Genomic DNA, 13,621 nt, shown 5'->3' with positions numbered 1-13,621 from the left:
CCTGGCCCCACCTTATCATGCAAATTCCTGAGGTCAGATGGCCCAGGGTGTGAGTGGGCCTTAAGGCGTCTGGGAAGGGATCTCAAAACTGGATTATAGATGGCAGAGAGTTGGTGTCGTAAACCACCGCCTCTGTTCAAAGATGGTCGCTCACAGTGGACATAGATGGCTTCTTTCACTCCTCTTTCAAACCATCTGTCCTCTCTGTCCAAAATGTGAACATTGGCATCCTCGAAAGAGTGACCTTTATCCTTAAGATGCAGATGGACAGCTGAATCTTGTCCTGTGGAGGTGGCTCTTCTGTGTTGTGCCATGCGCTTGTGAAGTGGCTGTTTGGTCTCTCCAATGTAGAGGTCTGGGCATTCCTCGCTGCACTGTACGGCATACACCACATTGTTAAGTCTGTGTTTTGGCGTTTTGTCTTTCGGGTGAACCAGTTTTTGTCTGAGTGTGTTGCTGGGTCTGAAGTACACCGGGATGTCATGCTTTGAGAAAACCCTCCTGAGTTTCTCTGATACACCGGCTACATAGGGGATGACAATGTTGTTGCGCCTGTCCTTCTTATCCTCCCTCGCTGGTGTCTGATCTTCTTTTCTGTGCCTCTTTGCTGACTTTAAAAACGCCCATTTAGGATAGCCGCACGTTTTGAGTGCTTCCTTTACATGTGTGTGTTCCTTCTTTTTCCCTTCAGGCTTAGAGGGAACATGTTCTGCCCGGTGGTGTAGGGTCCTAATTACTCCAAGTTTGTGTTCCAGAGGGTGATGGGAGTCAAACAGGAGGTACTGGTCTGTGTGTGTGGGCTTCCGGTAAACTTCGATGTTGAGGTTGCCATTCTCTTCAATGTGCACAGCGCAGTCCAGGAAAGGCAAACAGTCATCCTTCGTGTCTTCCCTGGTGAACTTGATGTTTTTATCCACAGCGTTGATGTGCGCAGTGAAGGATTCCACTTCTTGTGTCTTGATTTTGACCCAGGTGTCGTCTACATATCTGTACCAGTGGCTGGGTACTCTTCCTTTGAAAGAGCCAAGAGCCTTCCTTTCCACTTCCTCCATGTAAAGGTTGGCTACAATAGGTGACACGGGGGAGCCCATGGCACAGCCATGTTTTTGTCTGTAATAGCCTTCGTTGTATTTGAAATATGTAGTGGTGAGGCAGAGGTCTAACAGTGTGCAAATCTGATCGGGTGTGAAGTTGGTCCTGTCCTCCAAGGAGCTGTCTTCTTGTAGTCGTTTTCTGACCGTCTCCACTGCCTCCGTGGTGGGTATGCAAGTGAAGAGAGAGACTACATCAAAGGACACTATGGTTTCATCTGGATCCAGGGTAAGTTTCTGGACCTTGTCAGTGAAGTCGGTGGAGTTCTTGATGTGGTGTGGGGTGTTCCCCACGAGAGGAGCAAGGATGGTAGCAAGGTGTTTTGCAATGTTATAAGTGGCTGAGTTTATGCTACTGACTATGGGTCTGAGTGGGACAGCTTCCTTGTGGATTTTTGGAAGTCCGTAAATGCAGGGTATGGCATCCCCTGGGTAAAGGCGGTGATAAGTAAGGCGGTCAATGATTTTGTCCTTTTCCAAGTCTTGAAGGCAAGCTATAACTTTCTTTTTGTAGCTGCTTGTGGGGTCTCGCTTTAAGGCTTCGTAGGTATTGTTGTCACTGAGGAGAGTAGTAATCTTTGTATGGTAATCTGTAGTGTTTAGGACCACGGTGCATCTTCCCTTATCCGCTGGTAAAACAGTGATGTTGTGGTCTTTGCTAAATAAATAAAAAATATATAAATTATCACAGACAGAAGCAAAGCAAATCAGGATGAAAGTCTCAGCCACCCTCTCCAGTGCCAAAGTCCCTCCGTCCAACCTCACAATACAGGAAAAGAAGGCCGTCGCTTCCCTGAGCAAAGACCACAACATCACTGTTTTACCAGCGGATAAGGGAAGATGCACCGTGGTCCTAAACACTACAGATTACCATACAAAGATCACTACTCTCCTCAGTGACAACAATACCTACGAAGCCTTAAAGCGAGACCCCACAAGCAGCTACAAAAAGAAAGTTATAGCTTGCCTTCAAGACTTGGAAAAGGACAAAATCATTGACCGCCTTACTTATCACCGCCTTTACCCAGGGGATGCCATACCCTGCATTTACGGACTTCCAAAAATCCACAAGGAAGCTGTCCCACTCAGACCCATAGTCAGTAGCATAAACTCAGCCACTTATAACATTGCAAAACACCTTGCTACCATCCTTGCTCCTCTCGTGGGGAACACCCCACACCACATCAAGAACTCCACCGACTTCACTGACAAGGTCCAGAAACTTACCCTGGATCCAGATGAAACCATAGTGTCCTTTGATGTAGTCTCTCTCTTCACTTGCATACCCACCACGGAGGCAGTGGAGACGGTCAGAAAACGACTACAAGAAGACAGCTCCTTGGAGGACAGGACCAACTTCACACCCGATCAGATTTGCACACTGTTAGACCTCTGCCTCACCACTACATATTTCAAATACAACGAAGGCTATTACAGACAAAAACATGGCTGTGCCATGGGCTCCCCCGTGTCACCTATTGTAGCCAACCTTTACATGGAGGAAGTGGAAAGGAAGGCTCTTGGCTCTTTCAAAGGAAGAGTACCCAGCCACTGGTACAGATATGTAGACGACACCTGGGTCAAAATCAAGACACAAGAAGTGGAATCCTTCACTGCGCACATCAACGCTGTGGATAAAAACATCAAGTTCACCAGGGAAGACACGAAGGATGACTGTTTGCCTTTCCTGGACTGCGCTGTGCACATTGAAGAGAATGGCAACCTCAACATCGAAGTTTACCGGAAGCCCACACACACAGACCAGTACCTCCTGTTTGACTCCCATCACCCTCTGGAACACAAACTTGGAGTAATTAGGACCCTACACCACCGGGCAGAACATGTTCCCTCTAAGCCTGAAGGGAAAAAGAAGGAACACACACATGTAAAGGAAGCACTCAAAACGTGCGGCTATCCTAAATGGGCATTTTTAAAGTCAGCAAAGAGGCACAGAAAAGAAGATCAGACACCAGCGAGGGAGGATAAGAAGGACAGGCGCAACAACATTGTCATCCCCTATGTAGCCGGTGTATCAGAGAAACTCAGGAGGGTTTTCTCCAAGCATGACATCCCGGTGTACTTCAGACCCAGCAACACACTCAGACAAAAACTGGTTCACCCGAAAGACAAAACGCCAAAACACAGACTTAACAATGTGGTGTATGCCATACAGTGCAGCGAGGAATGCCCAGACCTCTACATTGGAGAGACCAAACAGCCACTTCACAAGCGCATGGCACAACACAGAAGAGCCACCTCCACAGGACAAGATTCAGCTGTCCATCTGCATCTTAAGGATAAAGGTCACTCTTTCGAGGATGCCAATGTTCACATTTTGGACAGAGAGGACAGATGGTTTGAAAGAGGAGTGAAAGAAGCCATCTATGTCCACTGTGAGCGACCATCTTTGAACAGAGGCGGTGGTTTACGACACCAACTCTCTGCCATCTATAATCCAGTTTTGAGATCCCTTCCCAGACGCCTTAAGGCCCACTCACACCCTGGGCCATCTGACCTCAGGAATTTGCATGATAAGGTGGGGCCAGGTTTCACAATGAACTCACCCGAAACTCTGGCTGATTGGGACCCACACCCAGTTCCACACCTTGGCTCAGGCGATTAGAGGATCATCAGGGGGTCCTTTTGTCCCTCTGTGGGGGGACACTCCCACTAGGGTTATATCTGGGACTCTCCACCATTTGACCTTAGAACTGAAGAAGCCTCTCGGATGAGAGGTGAAACGTCTTCAAGTAACTTAAAGAAGTCCAGACGCTTTTCTTTGCAAGCTCCTTTGACTACGATGACCTGGATGACTGAGAACCTTCACAGACATAATATACTGCAACAACATGGGAATAGAGCAGCTGCGAGAGAATTCAACGTTAATGAATCAATGTTACGGAAGTGGAGGAAGCGCAGTTTTTGGCTTTCCCCATATTTCAAAAGTGCTTCATCTCTTTGCTATGACTGTCGCCCACCATAATTTGCAGATGATAATGGTTGTAGCCGCTGCGATGCTTTCGACCAAAACAGGCACAGCTTGATGACATCATCAACATGCACTATCGCGATAGAGCGATATAGTCAAAATCTCTATCATTGGCCAAATTTATATAGTTTCTATCGTATATCGTTTATATCGCCCACCCCTAGTTCGGTTGCTGTTTGACTTTGGTTACAGCCAGCTAACAGCGATGAACTCCTAACTGCACGAGATTGTTACAATCAGTTTAATTAATTTGAAATATTTTCTCTTCCATTGGATTTAACCTGTTCTGATGACTTCAATCGAAGGGCTGAGCGTAAGTAGACCAACTTATCATTTCAGAAGTAAATACAACCAAGTGCGTGTGAGCCATGCAGCAGTGTTTAAGACTCTTATAGCTCAATCTCTAAATGGAAATGTATTTTTGTCAGTGTCGTTGAGTTTGGGACAGAAAAACTAATGAAGACTGCGTTTAGGAAGGTCGACAAGCACAAACTTAATGGTCGACCCCCAAAAGGAGGGCAGCCATGTCAGCCTCTGCCTTTATACGTGCTGATAAGGCGGATGAAACCATGGAGACACCGACTGCTGACCTACCTCTCCAACTTCTATTTGCAACATTAGAGACCAACACGCCTTGAGGCAACTTTTGTTGCGATTTGGCACTATATAAATAAAATTGAATTGAACACTTTGGTTACAGAGAGATAGTCCTGGTGTAGGACTGCACTCTCTCATACATCACATGACAGCCCTGCTAATATGGAGGAACTACACCAGGAGCAAACAAGACTGGGACAACAGAAAAGCCACTCACACAGGATGTTTCCACACAGTGGAATTCAACGCTGGAGACGGTTTCTCGTCTACTAATGAATCAAGAGGCTGTTTTTGCTGCTTTAGACAAACAAAAGCACAAGCTGGTCATTTTAACTCCATCAGAGCTGGTAAACCTCCAGAAGCTGGCAGCTGTAAAATTAGAAATATCCTGTCTCAGAGTGACGCTGAAAAACTAGTTCATGCATTTATTACTTCTAGGCTGGACTACTGCAATTCATTATTATCAGGATGTCCAAAAAACTCACTGAAAAGCCTTCAGCTAATCCAAAATGCTGCAGCAAGAGTACTGACAGGGACTAGAAAGAGAGAGCATATTTCTCCTGTTTTGGCTTCCCTTCATTGGCTTCCTGTTAAATCCAGAATTGAATTCAAAATCCTGCTCCTCACATACAAGGTCTTAAATAATCAGGCGCCATCTTATCTTAATGACCTTGTAGTAGCATATCACCCTATTAGAGCACTTCGCTCTCGCTCTGCAGGCCTACTTGTTGTTCCTAGAGTATTTAAAAGTAGAATGGGAGGGAGAGCCTTCAGTTTTCAGGCCCCTCTTCTGTGGAACCAGCTTCCAGTTTGGATTCAGGAGACAGACACTATCTCTACTTTTAAGATTAGGCTTAAAACTTTCCTTTTTGCTAAAGCACATAGTTAGGGCTGGACCAGGTGACCCTGAATCCTCCCTTAGTTATGCTGCAATAGACGTAGGCTGCCGGGGGATTCCCATGATGCATTGAGTTTTTCCTTTCCAGTCACCTTTCTCACTCACCATGTATTAATAGACCTCTCTGCATTGAATCATATCTGTTATTAATCTCTGTCTCTCTTCCACAGCATGTCTTTTATCCTGTCTTCCTTCTCTCACCCCAACCGGTCGCAGCAGATGGCCGCCCCTCCCTGAGCCTGGTTCTGCCGGAGGTTTCTTCCTGTTAAAAGGGAGTTTTTCCTTCCCACTGTCGCCAAAGTGCTTGCTCATAGGGGGTCATATGATTGTTGGGTTTTTCTCTGTATCTATGAAGCGGCTTGAGGCGACATTTGTTGTGATTTGGCGCTATATAAATAAAATTTAATTGTACTTGAGTCATGCAGGTAAAAAAAAAAAAAACTGTTTCTTCAAAAAGCTCTATAGCTGACAGTTATTGTGGAGATTAAAACCAATTTTCTTGAACTGTCTACTACAGGTTTGTGACTGAGCTTCTTGGAGGTGAGACATACGTCTTGTGTTCAGTGGCTTTACCTGCTTTCTGCCACCTGCATGCAGGTCTCATGCAGGTCTCTGATGATGACTCAAACTACAAGGTGAAATTTAAGACTGCCTTCACAAAAGACCTATCCCAACGTGCAGCTACACTCAACCATCAGTGGCTCAAGACAGTTACTGTGCTTGACACACGCTTTAAAGCAGGGGTGTCCAAACTCCGGCCCGCGATCTATTTTTAATTGGCCCATAAGTAATTTTATAAATAGAACAGAATATGGCCCGCACTTCAACTTTTGCTTTAGTGTATTGCACTTCTTAGTTTTAACACCAGGGGGAGCTACTGTCGATCAAGGCAGTTGCTCCACCAAAAAGGACAATCACAGAAGAAATTTACCCCAAGTTACTAAACATGGCAGAACCAAAGAAGCGAAAGGTAGAAAGTGAATGCAGAAAATTTCAGACACTGCTGGAGAGTGAATATTTCTTCAAAGAATTCAAGGGAAAGTGTGTCTGTTTGATCTGCACTGAAATTATGGCAGTTATGAAAGAGTATAATGTACAATGTCATTATGAAACCCAACATCAGGCCTATCCATCCTACACTGGTGCTGAGCGAGAGCAGAAATTAAAGCAAAGGGTATCTTCTCCTGCGGGGTCAGCAACAGTATTTTTTTTCGTGCTCAAAAGGTCCAGGAAAAGGCTACAATAGCCAGCTATGAGGTCGCCCAACTCATCGCAAGACATGGCAAGCCTTTTTCAGATGGAGAATTCATAAAACACGGCCTCGTTAAAGTCACCGAAATAATGTGCCCAGAAAAAGTGCAGGAGTTCAACAACGTCACCATGTCCAGAAATCCAGTTGTGCGACGCATTGAAGGCTCGTCAGCCAACATTAAACTGCAACTGCCTGATAAAGCTGTGCTTTTGATTTTTACTCCATCGCATGCGATGAGAGCACCGATGCCACAGACACCGCACAGCTGCTATTTTTTTGCGGGGAGTGGACGAGAGCACGAGCACTTTAGGTGAGTAAAAAATATATTCCACAGTACCCGTGTGTTAATGTGCAGGTACACATGCTTCAAATATCAATAATGCGCATCAATTCTGTCACTACCCTGCTTTTGCGCACCACTTTCTTATATGTTTTTCTTGTTAACACACGGAGTACACACCGCTGTGCACAGCGCACGCACACGCAAAGTCAGCTGATCTCATCTGATGCAGATTTGCTCCTTGATCAGGTGACATTTGTCTGGCTTTTTGGCACGAGTGGTGTACGATCAGCACCGCAGCTGGATGGCCCAATTTACATACCCAGCGCAGCTGATACTCACCAGAATAATTTACTAAAATTATATGCACTCCTGTTATTAAGTCCAGTTCAGTCTGTTAATGTTGATAACGGTTTCAAACGAACGTTAATAGGTGTGTTGCTAAGCCTAATAACTTAATTAACAAACTTGAAATGTAGCCGTCCCATTTTCCCCTTTATTGATTTTTCTCTGTACTGTAAATCTTCTGTCTAAGAAGAAATCTGAGGCTGCTGTTCTGAGAATGAGCTACCAAAGCTTTTTCTGAATAAATCAATAAAGATCCATTTATGGAAAGCTGTGATGAAGGCAGTTTTGTCTTTAATTATATTCAACAATATAACATATTCGACCACTTTTAAGTGATTTTTCTAACTTTAATACACTAAAGTTAAGGTTATATACCTAATTTTTAGTAAGTGGCCCAGCCCCTCGTATATTTTTATGTATGTGGCCCTCAGTGAAAAAAGTTTGGACACCCCTGCTTTAAAGGATTTAAAGTGTCTTGCAAGGGGAGAGCGAGAAGAGGTTTGGACCAGCCCTGCTGCAGGAACAGTGTGAAGATGCCACCACAGAAGAGCCAGCAGAGACAAAGAGCCTCCTCCTCTCTGATTCAGATGAGGAAGCCCTGTGTAAAAGGGCCCCGAGTTTGTACAGAGCAGAATGCACCATCAGTGAGACAGACTGCCCACTGCAGTGGTGGTCCAGTCGAGCAGGGACCCACCCACAGCTGTCCGTTCTGGCCTGCAAGTATCTGATTGGTCCTGCCACTTTTGTCCCATGTTACAGACTGTTCTCACTCTCATAGTAACAAAAAGCTGCTCTGAACATGTGAACAAGCTAGTTTGTCCAAGTAACTGGCTGAAAGAGACCGTAAATAAGCATGAAGGCATTGTGAGCCAATGGGTTTGTTATTTTTTTTTATTTGTTTATTTTTTTTTACACTAAAATGTTGGACGATCACACTGTTTAGCCTAATGTACAAAATAATGTTGTCTAAGGTTACTCAGAGTTGGTGTAGGGTGAAGCTGCTCAAATAACCTTTTATGTTTCTGCCTTATTTTTTTAAGAAGAAAAACTGCACTTTGTGTTGATATTGTTATTATTTAAAGATAATACAATTGTGAAAATGTACTTAAAATAGCACTTTATTTTTAAGTCTGCCCAATTTTGGCCAGGGATGTTATTTTTGTTTCAGTTTTGAATTGAGATGCTGTTTATGCCCCCCCATCGATTATTTCTATCTGTCAACCACTAAAACCCTTTTAAATTTAAAAAAAAAACCATTTGAGCTTTGGGGAAAATCCTCTTGTGCAATTAATTGAGATTATTTTTTAAATCTTTTTTTCTCTTTTCTTTTTTTAAATCGAGCCCCACCCCTAATGTACCCACACACACACACGTGTATATTTGGTTTTTTACACCGTAGTTTTATGGTCATTTCACTGCACTTCGTTCCTTGTATGAGACAAATCAAATTTGAATTCATCATCTATAGCAGCACCTTTGCCATCATTCCCAGTCTGCCTAGAAACACAAGAACCCTTTCCAACAGGTATTACACTAGAACAATTTTGACTGTCCCAAATCAAGTGTATCCACAGACACCTGGTCTGTACTCTGTGGGTCCCCACTTCTTAATCCCTTCAATAAATCCAATATTATATGCACGGGTGCTGGAGAAACAAGCAGTTTGTTGTTCTTGGGGAAACAAGGGAACCAGTGCTTCATGCAGATGAGCTGCATCAAGCAATGTAGACAAATTTTCTAACTGAGACTGGACATTAGAAAGATTATCCTCAAATTGCATTCATTCTTTAATAACCTTTATAGCACTTTTAATTTCATTAATCTCAGCGTGGCGTTCTGTTTGAAACCTGTAATTTCCCGAGGCTGTAACAGTAGGTTTCTATTGTCTTTTCTTTCTATTGCATTCATTGGTTTGCCTCCATTTTTCTTTTAAAAAAATTTACAAAATCCAAAGATTAAACTGCATTTTATAAGCCACACAGCTTCATCATCAGCTTAATGACATTCAGTTCAATAATTTTTGGACACACACGATTAACAGGAGAAATGTATCCCCCACTAACAGTGTTGGGTAAGTTACTTTAAAATAGTAACTTAGTTACATTACTAGTTACTTCTATCAAAAGTAACTCAGTTACTTCAAGTTACTCGTTACTTTCAAAGTAACTAGTTACTAGGGAAAGTAACTTTGGTTTTACTCAGAATTCTCTTGTTAATGTGTTGCTTCCATAACTTTGCCAGTCTTCTAGCTTGCTTACTTGCCACAAGTGCACTGTGCCACCTACCAATAGAAGGAAAAGATAATGTGCATATTTCCACGAGAGAAATCCCACGCCTGGACCGTCATTGACTGCTGCCATGATTCTACGTCACAGCGTCATGTGCGCCTTTTACATCCAACACAAAAACTGCAGTCGTGGTGCTTTCGATTGTACTCAGAACTCTGAAATTCTGCCTTCTGAATAGGAAGATGTAGGTAACACCAGACTGCAGATGAGCTGCATACAGGGCTGGACTGGGACAGAAAATTCGCCCGGGCATTTTGACTAGAGACCGGCCCACCATTATAGGAAAAATCCATAAAGCCTTTGAATGAAAACAAACGCTGTTGTGACAGTGATGTACACTGTCTTGATGGTATATATGCATCAATCTATCAATCGTTTGTTGTAAGATTCAGATAATTATTTTTTAAAAGCTAGACATTTTAAATGAGAATAAGAAAGAAAAGTATTTCCTTGTGCCCCCCTTTCCCTGTTAATGCCCTACCTGGCCCCCCTGGCAAAACTTTGCAAGATCCGCACCTGCACAGTTACCAGCTGTCAGCTACCTAAAAAAGGATCCTGGTGTTATTTGTCTCTCAGAAACAGTTCATAACTTCTCTTCAACTCATTCATGTCACCTAAAAGGTAAACCTGTTTCTCCATCACCTGTTCAGCTCTGATGATTCAGTAAGGGCATCTCCTGGTTTCATCTTCATGTTTCCCTCTCACCAGTTAACCAAACCGACATCATGACCAGCAGCTTTTTTGCAGCTGTGGCTCCAGCAAACATCAGCTGATACTAGAAATTAATATTAAATGAATTCTAACAACAGCTGATCAAACTTAAACGTGCTGCTGTTGTTTAACACGACATCGGCTGGTTTCCTATTCTGGCGCAAAGTGGGCGATAAACAAACAAGAGAGACGATCAGCTGATCATTGATCAGTTTTCATGATTGAAGTAGAAACAGGAGAGGGAGGGGGGAGAATGAAAGAAGAAGAGGCAGCTGTGCAGCAAACACAGAATAACTCCAGCTTTGTGCCTTTTTCATTGTAGCTGAATTACGGGACAAACTGTTCCTTTTCACCTCAATAAGAAACGCGTAATATTTTCTCTGAATACCAGACGGGATGATTGGCAACTCGAATAACTTATGAACAAAATAAAGTTCATCATCATTAACTTCATAGCACCCACCCAGCTGTATAGAAACTCTGTCATGCTAGCTAGTACGCAGTACGGAAAAAGTCAGAATAACGAAAATAAACTCCACCTAAACTTAGTTTATATCTGACCCAGATAGACTGCAGGTCATAACTTCTTACCTGAAGTTCAGTTCACACTTGCAATATTCACTCAGAGAATCAGCCTACGGCATATCAAACTGTGCATTAAGCTGCGGTCAACAGAAAGCTTCTCCCCATGCTCACCCTACCTTTCCGCTCATCAAACAGCAGGTGCGGTGAACAGGTGAGTGCCATTATTTATCATCTAATACACACCCAGGAGTCACGCCCCACAACCGTGCACCAATACAGCGTGTGGACTAAACCAGCTCACTAGCCCAAAAAAGGAAAAGTTCACATATGGCTCCTACACTGAGCTTTCTGTCTATTTCACACAGGGCATCTGTGTCCACAGCTGGACTGGCCATCAGCCCACCGGCAACTGATTTTTTGTTTTCATGAGCCGATGGGTTTTTGTTTGTTTGTTTGTTTTTGCAATGGTATAAACTAGAGATGGACCGATCCAATATTACGTGTCAGTTACGTGTACCTAAATTACTGGATCGGATATCGGAGAAAAAATAAAAAATGTAATCGATCAGCTAGAATGAAAAAAAGACACAAAGCTGGATTTATTCTGTCTTTGCTGCAAAGCTGACTCTTCTCTCATTCTCTCCCCCTCCCTCCCCTGTTGCTACTTCAAGTTGGTACTTCAGTTTCAATCATGAAACTGATCAATGATCAGCTTTTCAGGCTTTTCTGTCGCTAGTCCCGTCTTTCTTGTTTGTTTATCGCCCACTTTTTGCTAGAAAGAGGAGACAGCGGATAGACAACAGCAGCACGTTTAAGCTTGATCAGCTGTTGTTAGAATTGATTTAATATTACTTTCTAGTATCAGCTGATGTTTGCTGGAGCCACAGCTGTAACAGCTGCTAGTCATGATGTCAGTTTCGATATGTGGTGAGAGGGAAACATGAAGATGAAACCAGGAGATGTCCTTACTGAATCATCAGAGCTGAACAGGTGATGGAGAAACGGGTTTACCTTTTAGGTGACATGAATGAGTTGAAGTTATGAACTGTTTCTGAGAGACAAATAACACCAGGACCTTTTTTTTACGTAGCTGACAGCTGGTAACTGTGCAGGGGCGGATCTAGCAAAATTATGCCCGGAGGCCAGGTAGGGCATAATTTTGCCCTACCTGGCCCCCTCAGCAGCCTGCAACAAGTGCTTTAAGGTGATACTGTCCTCCTCTCCCTTAGCTTCCCTGCTTAGCCTCTTGTGTCCTTGTCTAGTCTCGTGTTTTTTGTATTACTTTTCCCTGGAACATTCTCTCACAGTCTGTTCTCTAAAACCTAAAAGAGGAATTATGGATTTGATCAACTGGTCCCTTAATGCAATTGACACCCATTTCTCAATGAGAAGTCTGGGCTTGGGTGAGCCTGAGTGCTGAAGATATCTACCTATTCGGAACCATGATAACAGGGTTCTGGCTGATCAGAGCTGGCTTGGCCCTGACTTTTTGAAGAATCAAGAAAGCGGAACCGGCTCTTCAAACCCCCACAAAGCTGCCCACTGGGATTGGAACGATGGAATGAGGCGTGAGTTTCTCTAAATGGGCTAATTGAGTACAGCACGGATAAGATCTTGGAGAAGCTTACAGCTGCCGTGAATACTCAGAATAACACCCCTGAGTGCAAATTGGATCACATCTTGGAGAAGCTCACTGCGGTCGTGAGTTCTCAGAATCGGCTCTTTGAGCACAAGAATGACAACATCACAGAGCGTAAGTTTGATAACATCATCACAGCTCTCCAACGGGAGATTGAGAGACCAGTGTCGGACTGTTAGAACAGCTTTGAAATTCTCATGAGTTGTTCGCACTAAAGTAAAAACCACCATCACTTCATGCGGATACCCTCTCGGCGCCAGCTGCGGTCTCAAGGCTGGAGCTGAACAACAACACCCTGATACGGACTGTGTTTAGACCAGGGGTCAGCAACCTTTAACACCCAAAGAGCCACTTGGACCCGGTTTCCACTCAAAAGAAAACACTGGGAGCCGCAAATACTTTTTGAAATCTAAAATGAAGATAACACTGTATATATTGTTTTTTACTTTTATGCTTTGTGTGAACAACTAAAGTAAGTAAGTAAAGTTTATTTATTAAGCGCTTTTCACAGACAGGCAGTCACAAAGCGCTGTACACAAATATTAAAATAAACAATACAATCAATAGACATTATACACAATGTAAAAGATCAAATGTAAATAATGTAAAGAATATAAAATACGTAGATCAACAAAAGGCTTGTTTGAACAGGAAAGTTTGTAACTGCTTTTTAAAAGAATCCACAGAGCAACTAAGGTGTGTTGCTTATGAAATCCATGAAGTGCTACAGAGAAAATTACATTTTATTTATGTAATTAACACATTTTGAACTCTTAAAGAAATATAACAAAAGGAAAGACACCCAGCTGAACTAAAATGATCCATGTAGCAAACTAAAAACTGTTGTGAGCCGCCACCCTTATATTGCCTTTGGGCTTTTGGAGCCTTGACCAGACTTTTAAAAAATAATTGGAAAAAAAGCACTATGCTGCTAAAAAAAAATAGATATTTGCAAAATTCTGAATTCTAAATTCTAAATATGTATTTTACTTGGTTAATGTGT

This window comes from Neolamprologus brichardi, chromosome 2 (genome assembly GCF_056152115.1).
Source record: "Neolamprologus brichardi isolate AB-2024 chromosome 2, ASM5615211v1, whole genome shotgun sequence".
NCBI lineage: Eukaryota > Metazoa > Chordata > Actinopteri > Cichliformes > Cichlidae > Neolamprologus > Neolamprologus brichardi.
Note: the sequence above shows the minus strand (reverse complement) of the source record.